The 11,859-nt window shown below is 46.8% G+C and overlaps 1 protein-coding gene across 1 annotated transcript in view; it reads right to left on the reverse strand.

The window, feature by feature from the left end:
* LOC144821702 (solute carrier family 22 member 7-like) overlaps nt 1-11,510 on the reverse strand; it is a 178,883-nt gene extending 167,373 nt beyond the window's left edge. The window contains exon 1 of the mRNA XM_078678919.1: nt 11,407-11,510. The gene's annotated coding sequence lies outside the window, so the exon portion shown is untranslated. The remainder of the gene's footprint in view (nt 1-11,406) is intronic.
* Nucleotides 11,511-11,859: the final 349 nt, after the last annotated feature.

Genomic DNA, 11,859 nt, shown 5'->3' on the forward strand with positions numbered 1-11,859 from the left:
AATTATGCCACGTTAGTGAAATTAGATTGCAAGCCAGCTACAGTATGTTCCCATCAAATTCTAATAAAATAAACAATGGCTGCGGAAGTGAAAAAACTAAAAATGGTCTGCTTTGTGGTTTCAACACATGTGTGAGATAAAGTACTGAAGGTGACCAAGTTGTACATTCATATGTGAAACCGGTTCTCATGCATTACCATGGAAACACCACCTAAGCGGCGGAAGGCTGCGTCAAACGGTTAATAATAGCATGAGGTGACAGGTGTTTACTGCTCTGAAGCCCACTCTGAGTTTGGGTCTAGCTGTAGCGTCCCATCCACTCTGTTACTCTTCTAAAAACAAGGCAGACGGGTCTTTCCCTCTCACCACATGCTTTTGGTTGTCTGTCTCTCTCACCACGGGGCATATCATCAAGAACGACGTTAAAATTATTGCCGCTTTATTGGCAGGAAACTGGCGATAATGGGCTTGATAATATGCCCTTGAGAATTCCAATAGAAGCCCATGCTCACACCAGAACATGGGCTTCTGTGGGAATTCACAAAGGCATATTATCAAGCCCATTATCGCCGATTTAGCATCAGTTTCCTACCGCTAAAGCGGTGATAATTTTAACGCCGTTTATTGATTATATGCCCCCACATGCTTTTGGTTGTCTTTCTCTCTCACCACATGCTTCTGGCTGTTAGGGGTAATATTCCATCTGGGATATTTCCATTGCAATGCACGAGCGTCACAAATAGATGATTTCACATCTTAAAAGTGTAATGGTCATAACACTTTTTATCACTATCAATTCACTGTTGCTGACATAACAGAATTAACAAAACACAAAGGCATTAACAGCATAGAACTGCAATCCCACTCAACATTCGAACTCTGCCACACATAAATACTATATGGCCCTTCCATACTTCCGCTTCCACCAGAAAGTACCTCACTGTCATCCCTACCACACTACTATACCCCAGCAAACACACTGTAAACTCAACTCTACTTAACTCAGAACTACTACTGCAAACAACCATACTACCATAGACATGACGTTAGTGTTACTCCTATCACTACACAACGGTAAACAACGTTTACCACAAAACCTTTTCAATGCAGGGAATCACAACGCGGTCGTTACAACGACCGCATTGTGATTCCGCATACCATTACTCCGCAAGTTGGAACAACGACTTGTGGAGGAGGGGGAGGTGTAGGATTTAAAATCCAACACCTTCCCTAGTGTCCGCACAGACTGGAGTTGGAATAGTAAATGATACTTTTCCAACATCCAGCGCCCCCCCTCCGCAAGTCGTTGTTCCAACTTGCGGAGTAATGGTATGCGGAATCACAACGTGGGCGTTGTAACAACCACGTTGTAATTCCCTGCGTTGAAAAAGACTGCAGGATAAGGACACACATTCCTACACAACACCCCAACAAGATCATACTCGTGGGCCCCACACTCTCCCCTTTCCCCACACACACACCATTCAATGAACCCAAAGCACCACACTTCCAACCCTACTAGAAACTTACCTCGGAGCATCTCGAGTTCAACCATCAGTACCACATATCCACACTGGAACTGTCACCCCATCACTGTACGAACACATAAAACCAAACTCCATTACTTTTGTGCTACCCCCTCATATATTTATACCACAATCCACCACCGTGTACCACAGCATTAGAAACTCATAGCACCAAGTACACCTATCAGTCCCAAATAAACCATCAAACCAATCTAACATCCCACCCCAACAACACACTTCAATCCCACACTCTGTATTATACTCACTGCTGTTTAGGCAGTGCAACAACAAAACACAACACCATAATAAAATACCAAAACATCCTATTAACATAACACCAACAGCACAAGCATAAAAATATAATAATCAAAACAAAACCACAAACAAGTACTTCGCAGGAACACTACACACAGAACAAGTATGTTGCTGTATTATTTCACAGTGTTGGGGACTCCACAAGCATTTTTAAAATATATAAGAAATCAGGCACTCTCTGTTTTTGGGAGAAAGTGCCATGAGTGTGTAACCTTTTTTTGGGTGTTTGGGATTTGGGATAGGGAAGCATTTGCAATGTGTATGCCTGTGTCTACTAAATAAAATCAGTTTACTTCGATTTGTGCTTTGTGTTTAATTTTTATAGTTTCCACATCATTCCTTGCATGCATGTGTAGTTGAATGCAACAAATGATATGGGTTTCAGTGGCATGGCAGGGGGCACCCATTGCCTAATGCAGGCCCTGGCATAAGGGTGATAGCTGTTTATATAATATTGATACTAATAACATTAGTGCACTCACTCTGTCCTCCATTGCATATTCGTGCACACTAAGAGCAAACGCCAGTCATGCCATTATGCTGGTAATTATTGACCTTTGATCAGTATCCAAAGCATTATGGTGCCTACTCCTGAGTAATGTTTACATTGGCATAGTAGTTTTTAGGCTAAGCTTACGCAGCGCTTGCACAGCTTGGCGAGCCATGCTGTATTGGAGTATGTATTAGAAGACCCGACCCCTCCCCGCCTATGTTGGTCATTTGATTGTGTCATTGTCCTTCATAAATGCTGGCTTCTGATTCGTTAATGGGCTTGTTAGTCCCTCCTTTGTACCGCCTTGTCTTCATTCGTAACCTCTCATGAGGACTGGCCCTTTTACTTCGGTTGTTACACAGTGAGTCTTTCTTAGTCTGTAAGCACTATTTTCTTTGAGTAGCTTCTGCTACTGCAGACAGGATATGCTTTCCGACAACATTCAGCTCGCCATGCGCGCTTTCACCTTCCAAGCAGCCTGGGACAATGGCGGCCGCTTCATTGCACTGCAATAGGTCTCGCATTTACAAGAGTGTGAGCTATTGGCATTGTACATCACAAATCCTTTTATTTATGTGGTAATTATCAAACATATAAATAAAAGGCTTTGTCATTTACAATGCCAATAGCTTAAACTCTCATGAATGTGAGACCTATTGCATTGCAAATGGTTTTCTTTAATGCTCTTAGTGAACACTGCTTAATTTATCTGTGTCCGGGACCACCACCGCTTCTTTACATCACAATCAATTTTCAAACTTTAAGAACACAAAATCTTTGCATTGCTATTCATCATGTCAACCACTTTGTTTAAGAATGATTACGTGTGGGCGAGGGTCTTTGATGTAGGGGCTCTAGCTGCATGGCGCTCAGTAGCTAATATCGTGATTGGCTTACATTTTCTGCCCCATATTTCTAAACTTTTTGTTAGCTCTTTTTAGGTTTTTCGATAGGTAATTTCTATTGCAGGTTTGAGAAACTTATGAATTTTCTTTACTCTTGTCACTTGTGGTTTTATAATTTCTGAGGGTTTTGCTCTTTGGGTGACATGGTCAGTTTCCCTGGAATGGGTAATTGCGATGAATTTGGGCCTCTGCTGAAAGTCGCAGAGATCAAAGGGCCTGAGTACGAGTGTGGCCGTCTCCCAGCCGCCGCACTCGCCCCAGAGATGCTGTGGTGGTCCACCGTCTGCCGGATTATGACTCTCACCATCGTACAGGCATGGATCATAATCTGTGCCAGGGAACTGTCAGTGGTGGAGCTGTGCCACAATGTTAACCCCTTCGCTGCGGGGGAAATTCCTCCGCTGTGCTAGGGGCTGGGGGGCACGCACAGCGCCCTGGTGCTCGTGACGAGCTCAGCTCGTCAAGATCCACGGTGGCCGGGTGCTGAGCTCGTCACGGCCACACCTATTTTCATCGAATGCTCAGCACAGCGGGGGAATTAGCCCCGCGTGCGAGCGTTAGAGCCGTTATGACAAGCTCAGCTCTTCATGAGCATACGGCCACCGTGCTCATGACCAGCTCAGCTCGTCATGAGCACCAAACGTGTTAAATGCTCAGCTGGACTGCACCAGACCTGCTTAGCATATTACGAGTTCCTGCACCATCGGCCATTTCATGGTCCCACTTACCATGGGGATATATTCAGGGGGCACAAGATGTGCCCCCCTGTCTGATTTCCCCCAAAGTTCAAGTATAGCAGGAACTTTTTTTGCCGTTCCCATTGCAGTCCCTGTTTTCCAGGCACCGCCATGGGAAAGGCAACGGACCATCCACCTTACGCGATTTAAACTCATAATAAGGCAGGCGGTTCTTGTGAGGCTTTGGCTGTGCTGTGTCGGCGGAGAGCCGGCGCAGCACCACCAAAATCACAATGAGCCCCAAAGTCTCTGTATTAAATAGTATGAGATCTACAGTGGGCTGGGATGGCAGTTCCATGGTAATGGACAGAGGCATCATGGTCCCTTAACCCGTTCGACGCTCATGACAAGCTCATAACAGCCGCGGAACGCCCATGCGGGGCTAATTCCCCTCCTGTGCGGGGCGTTCCATTGAGTGGGCGGAGTCGTGAGAAGCTCACCTCATCATGAGAACAGCTCCACTGTGCACTCGTCCCGAACACTGCGGCGCCGTGCGCGGTCCTCCTCCCCCTGCAGCGCGGGGGAATTAGCCCCGCTTGGAAGGGGCTAAAGCAACAGGAGAGTGACTGACAGGTGCTGAGTTCAAACCAGGTTTTGCAAGGGATTTTTTTTAAATAGCCCTGATTGCTGAAACAAGAGCAGAATTTCCGGGCAGTGAAGGCTTTTCAGCTTCAACAGCACTGCTGCAGCTTCAAGTCAAGACCCTGTCTCAATGTAAAGTGTGATTAGCACATCTCCAAGACCGCCCTCATCGCAGCCACCGACGACATCCGAGCCCTGCTCGACAACGGGGAAACAGCGGCACTCATCCTCCTGGACCTCTCTGCAGCGTTCGACACTGTCTGCCACCGCACCCTAGTTCAACGCCTCAGCAACATCGGCATCCAAGAGAAGGCACTGGAGTGGATCATCTCTTTCCTCACTGGAAGAACACAGAGAGTCCGCCTCCCCCCGTTTCGATTCGAGGCCACCGAAGTCATCTGCGGCGTTCCGCAAGGATCATCACTCAGCCCCACCCTCTTCAACGTCTACATGAAACCTCTTGCAGCCATCGCACGCCAGCACAACCTCAACATCATCTCTTACGCCGACGATACCCAGCTGATCCTCTCCCCCACCAGAGACCCCGACACCGCCAGAACCTGCCTACACGAAGGGATGAAAGACGTCGCCGAGTGGATGAAGAACAGCCGCCTGAAACTGAACTCAGACAAGACGGAAGTCCTCATCCTGGGATCATCGCCCTCCGCCTGGGACGACTTCTGGTGGCCCCCCGCCCTGGGCACCACTCCCAAGCCAACAGACCACCCACGCAACCTGAGCTTCATCCTGGACTCCTCCCTCTCGATGACCAGACAAGTCAACGCCGTCTCCTCATCATGCTTTCACACCCTTCGCATGCTCCGCAAGATCTTCCGATGGATCCCCACCGAAACCAGGAAGATGGTCACCCAGGCTCTCGTCACCAGCCGACTGGACTACGGAAACACCCTCTACGCCGGAACCACAGCCAAGCTACAGAAAAGACTCCAACGCATCCAGAACGCCTCCGCCCGACTCATCCTGGACATCCCCCGTCGCAGCCACATCTCCGGCCACCTGAGGGACTTGCACTGGCTCCCCGTCAACAAGAGGATCACGTTCAGGTTCCTCACCCACGCACACAAGTCTCTCCACGACCTGGGCCCCAAGTACCTCAACGACCGCCTGACCTTCTACATGCCCACTCGCCAGCTACGATCCACCAGCCTCGCCCTCGCCGCCGTGCCACGCATCCGAAGAGCCACCCGCCGGAGGCATATCCTTCTCCTTCCTGGCGGCCAAGACATGGAACTCCCTCCCCATCCACCTTCGGCTGACCCAGGACCATCTCGCCTTCAGGAGACAACTCAAGACCTGGCTGTTCGAGCAGTAACGGACCCCCTCCCCCAAGCGCCTTGAGACCCTTCCGGGTGAGTAGTGCGCTATACAAGTGTTATGATTGATTGATTGATTGATTGATTGATCTCGGGCTTGGGGTGTGGTGTGAGCAGCTCCCTCAGACCTCAGAGGAGCAGCAGTGCAACCTTTATATTTATTGTAACATAACCAACTGGGCATTGGTATCTGTAATGACCTGGACACATCCAGGAGTGTTAGGATTGCTTATTACATAAATAACTGCTTTACGGAAAGATGAAGTGTTCAGTCCGCAGGTCTTAAGGGATGCAATGAGAGGCTTCCAGGTGAAGCAGGAGGAGAGCTTGGAGATGGAGCCGATCCATGGAGATGGCAGGGGATTGGGGCAGCACGGAGGACGCCCCAGAAGCACCACCTCTGGGGCCAAGTACAGGGCCCGATTCAAAGAACTTACTTAAAACAAAATCCTAAACTTACTACCATTTTGGTATTCACAGAAGGCACTCACTCATTTCGGTATTCTTAGAAGGCACTTACTCATTTTGGTATTCACAGAAGGCACTTATTCATTTCGGTATTCTTAGAAGGCACTTACTCATTTTGGTATTCACAGAAGGCACTTATTCATTTCGGTATTCTTAGAAGGCACTTACTCATTTTGGTATTCACCGAAGGCACTTATTCATTTCGGTATTCTTAGAAGGCACTTACTCATTTCGGTATTCACAGAAGGCACTTACTCATTTCGGTATTCACAGAAGGCACTTACTCATTTTGGTATTCACAGGAGTTAGGAGTCCTAACTTTAGGATTCCTAAATGACTTCTATGAATACTGAAAGTCTAAAAGTTAGGTTTTTCTCAGTTTAGGAGTAGTAAAGTTAGGACTCCTATCAGTTAGTTCTGTGAATCTGGCCCACAGACTCTGGATTATGGCAAATAGAGCCTGGCTTGGGGCTAAGTGGCAAAATAGTGCCTCCCTCCCATTGCCTCATTTCGCCCATACACAGCCTGTGTTGATGGGGCCTCAGACAGTGTAACAGCCCTGACTTTAATCTTTTTGTGAGAAAAAAACCATGTGAGATGTTTCCTAGCTCTGGTTCTCTTGGTAAAGCAGTGACGTTAGTCCGGGCAGCATTTGGGGCAGGGGTCCTCTGTAATTGTACAGTAAGTGACTTCTGGGTAGGAAGAGACAGCAGGTGCATTAAAACCAGACTATCTTTAACAGATAATGTTTTAATGTCTGTGAGTCAACTCAAGGAGCCCGTGATTGTAAATGAGACACCAGGGGCCCTTTCACAGAAAGTGCCCCGGGGGGCAACGGATGTTTGCGCCTGCTTTGAACACCCCCGGGGCACTTTGGTGTTACAGAAGGGGCCGCAGACACTTGTGCGGCCCCTTCTGTAATACCGATTGAGCTGGCGCACTTTAAGTGCCAGTGATATCTGCAGGGGGCGTTACCTCATTTGCATAGGGCGTGCCTCATAGAATCCCTTTGCCTCTGTGCCTCTGCCCTATTACAGACGCGGTCGCAGAGGCAAAGAAGCCCTCAGGATACGCACTGACAGTGCCACCTAAAAGGGCCCTCTGATGGCTGCCCGTCTGGCAGGGGGAAAGGGGGTCCCATGGACCTCCAGACATCCCCTTGCAGGCGGGTGCAGTCACTGCAAGGGGATCTCTAATCCGCTTCAAAAGTGCAGGCCGGTTGCCGCCTCCACTGTGAAAACACAGAGCGGCTACCAGCAGCGGCTCGGTGTTTTCACCTGATTGTGCTGCCCCCAGGGCAGCGCGAGTGTAGGGCTGCCCCGGGGTAAAGCGCACTCATCGTAATAGGCCGCCCTTTCAAGGTTTACACCGGGTGCACTTTTTTAGAGGTCACCAGGTGCAAACAATAAACATGCGCATATTGTGTAATGAGGCCTCAGAAAGGTATGTAGGAGATCAGCATTGATAAAACACGTATTGCATGTGTTATCATCAGGAGCATCGTGAACCCCAAGTTTAGCAGCTATAGTGAGTGTGGGGCTCTTTATGGGTCTCTTGTATCTGCTGCAACTTGGCAGCTTCCAGCTCATGATTAACATTTAATGAAGAAAGGAAGTTGAGTTGATAGAAAAGGAAGAGACGGATGGATGAGTGGATGAGATAGTGAAAGGATGATGAATGAGCTGCTGAAGGGATGGGTGCATGAAAGGATGAGGGGTGAGTGGATGACAAGATGCAGAAGGATGGATGAGTGGGTGAAAGGATGGATGGTTAAAGAAATAGGTGGGTAAAAGGATGGATGGATGAACAGATGGAGGGTTGGATGGATGGATGGATGGATGGATGGATGGATGGATGGATGGAAGGGTGGATGGATGGACGGACGGACAGACGGATGGATGGATGGATGGATGGATGGATGGACGGACGGACAGACGGATGGATGGATGGATGGATGAATGGATGGACAGACAGATGGATGGATGGATGAACGGATGGATGGTTGGTTGGATGAATGAGTGGGTGAAAAAATGAGTACGTGAGTAGGGAAAAAGATAGCAAAGTACCTGGAAATCTCAGTGCATGGATGGATGGATAGGTGGGTGAAAGGATGGGACAATAACATGGAAAACTGAGAGGTTGGATGACAGATGGATGGATAGAAGGAACTATGACAGAGTAAATTATAATCTGAGGATGGATGAGTGAGTGAAAGGATGGAAGAGAAAATGGAAGGATGTACGAACGTATGTATGTATGTATGAATGAATGGATGGGTCGATGGATGGATGGATGGATGATGAGTAAATGGAAATCTGAGAGGATGGATAGGTAGAAGAAAGGATGGATTAGTAAATCTTAATCTGAGATTATAGTGTGAGGGTGAGAGGATGGCAGATTAAATGCAAATCGAAGAGGATGGAAAGGAGGGTGAAAGGATGGAAGAGTAAACAGAACTCTGAGTGGATGGTTGGATGATGCATAGATAAATGGGTGGACAAACAGATCAATTTATGGATGAAAGGCTTCATTGAGGATATGAAAGTAAAACGATAAATGTGCAGGTGGATACATGCATAGATGATGGATGTGTGAATAGATGGATGGGTGAGTGGGTGGGGGGATGGGATTGGGTTGATGTGTAGATGGATGGAAGAGCCAATGGATGGATAGAATTGTGAACGGCTGGATGAAAGAATGAATGGATGACAGAATGTGAGGGTGAAATGGTGGATGTCAGTAGGTGGTTGGAAGGGTGAAAGGATGAATGGATAACTATGTGAATGGAAGCGACAAGAGATCTCTCCTAGGAAGGTTAGGACTCACTTACTTGTTTCATTGTGAGCTTTGGTTCTAAGTGTGAGTTTGCTCAGAAGCCCCCCACGCCTCTCTTTTTTGAACCATTAGCGTCAGGTTTGTGGTTTCTGATTATGACTTGAGCTAGTATGAAGTACAGGCCTCCCTCCACAACACCTCTGAACTTAACATGCTGTAGGGTCAGCACCAATGACCTTTGAAGCCTCACTTCTTGACGGCCTCTGACCCCCACTTATGAAGAGCTGAGACAGACATATGAGGCCAGACACAGAGAGCGAGCCAGCGCGACATCTGCACGGTAGAGTGGCCTGAGGCAGGCTGGGCAGTGGCGCAGCAAGGTCAGGTGGTACCCGGTGCGGAAAATTACTTGTCACCCACCCTTTAAAATTATTAAAGAAAGTAGGAAAAATAAGATACCTACAGTTGCAAGTGTGAATTTTTTTTATATTAAAAACACATATTTTTGCCATTTTGTCACCCCCCTCAGTGATGACACCCAGGGCGGCCCGCACCCCCCTTCCTACGCCGCGGAGGCTGGGATAGACAGACGAAGCCAGACAGAAAGTCAGACAGAGCCGTAGCAACATCCGCAACGGAGCAGCGTGAGACACGCTGAGCAGGACAGGGAGACAGCGACACACGAGACAAGATGCAAACACAGATGCGGCCAATGAAGCATCCACGAGGGGGCGGTACGAGACACTCTGAGACAGATATAGAGACGGAGGGCCCAAATCACAGAACTAACTTAAGACAAAACCCTAAACTTACTACTTTTAGTATACACAGAAGGCATTTAGGAGTTGTAAAGTTAGGATTTTGTCTTAAGTTTGACTAAAGACAGACTTAAGACACACTTAAGACAGACTTAATACAAACTTAGGACAGACTTAAGACAGACTTAAGACAAAATCCTAACTTTACTACTACTGCATGCCTTTCTGTGAATACCAAAAGTAGTAAGTTTAGGATTTTGTCTTAAGTTAGTTCTGTGAATCGGGCCCGGAGGCAGAGCAGCCTGAGCAGAGCTGAGTGCTGTCACAACATCCGCTGAGTCAGACAGACTCACAAATATTTTTACCTGTAAGCTTTGAATATTAATGAGGAACATATTCAGTGCTCACAGATCAGAAAATCTCAGGTCAGACATTTCTGTAAATTAACATAAATTCTCTTCAGACACAAAAATACATCTGAAAAAAGCATTTGGCTCCAGTAGCGAGGCGTTATGAAAACAGAATATTAAAATAGCCCATATTCATCCCACACCCGAGGCTGCCACTCATTCTTATACAAAGCCTCATTTAAGACTCTTCCAGCCCCACTGTTGTTAGTAACCAAAACGGCAGAATTATATGTACTTCTGTGAGCTCTCCTACACACAAATGCTCCTTTGTTTGCCCTACACAAACATTTAATTCTAATAAAAAATGTATTTTTGAAAATAAAAATAGCAAAGTAAACCACAAGCCCCTTTAAAGCATCTGTTGCATTCAATTTAGTAAAAAAAAATACTCAAACCCCAAGTTAATAGTACGTTTACGACTGCAGAGATCCCACAGTCGGGGAGAGAGCTCCACACAGGGCTGGCATTAGCACTGGTGACGCCCGGTGTGACAATCCTTTTTGGCGCCCCACACCTTATGACCGCCTCCTCTAATTCTCTCACTACCACAAGGCAAAAGTGCCCCTTGTCTCTCCAATTATAAGTTACTGCTCAACACAGCGCCCCCCTGAGGTAAGTGCACCCTCCACAGGTCAGTGCCCGGTGCGGCCGCACCAGTCGCACTGCCCTAAAGCCGGCCCTGACTCAGCACATAAAAAGATAGGGCAGGCCTACCTTTTTATAGACATAGGGCCATATTATCAAGAAAGGGCGATACGTTATCGCCGCTTTTATCGGCAGGAAACTGCCGCTAAAGCAGCGATAATGGACTTGATAATACGCCGTAGAGAATTCTTATAGAAGCCCAGGTTCACACCAGAACATGGGCTTCTATGGGAATTCACAAGCGGCGATAATGTTAACGCTGTTTCTTGATTATATGCCCCTAAGTTCTCCACCCCTGGTACCCGCAGTTGTAAACTTACTATTAAATCGGAGTTTGGAACTAGCAACATAAATAGTAAACTCACACAAAAGTGTAAGTTTACCTTTGTGAATCAGGCCTTCGTGGCAAAAGCAAAAGCAGCAAAACTCTATCAAAATAGTTTAAAATCATGCCTTACCGATCTTAATTAGTTCCCTGCCAGTTCCTGAATGCTGCTCAAGTGTAGTGGTTGTAGGGGTGGGGTGTCTGTGTCTCGTACTCCCACCACACCCTCCCTGAAAGTATCCAATAAACTGTTTGAATTCTAGAATGCACACTCAAAAACAGTAAATATACCAATTACAATATTTTTTTAATTCGCTGGGAGTGCCCACAATTGCATGTGACTGCAGCTGAATACCAAGAAAAAAATAATTTGTACTACAAATAAAGAATCGTTTATGTTAATAGTATAATAGTATTTTTTAACAACCGTGTAGAATTGCTTTTGAATCAATATGTTAGACAGTGAACATTTATTTTAATGTGAAGTCGTGAATACATTCTATTTGCATCAATCTACTTTTGTTTAACTTCTCACAAGCATAAATGCTCCTTGTACAGGCATCATGTCTAAAATAACATTGTATTA

Source organism: Lissotriton helveticus, chromosome 2_2 (genome assembly GCF_964261635.1).
Source record: "Lissotriton helveticus chromosome 2_2, aLisHel1.1, whole genome shotgun sequence".
Lineage (NCBI taxonomy): Eukaryota > Metazoa > Chordata > Amphibia > Caudata > Salamandridae > Lissotriton > Lissotriton helveticus.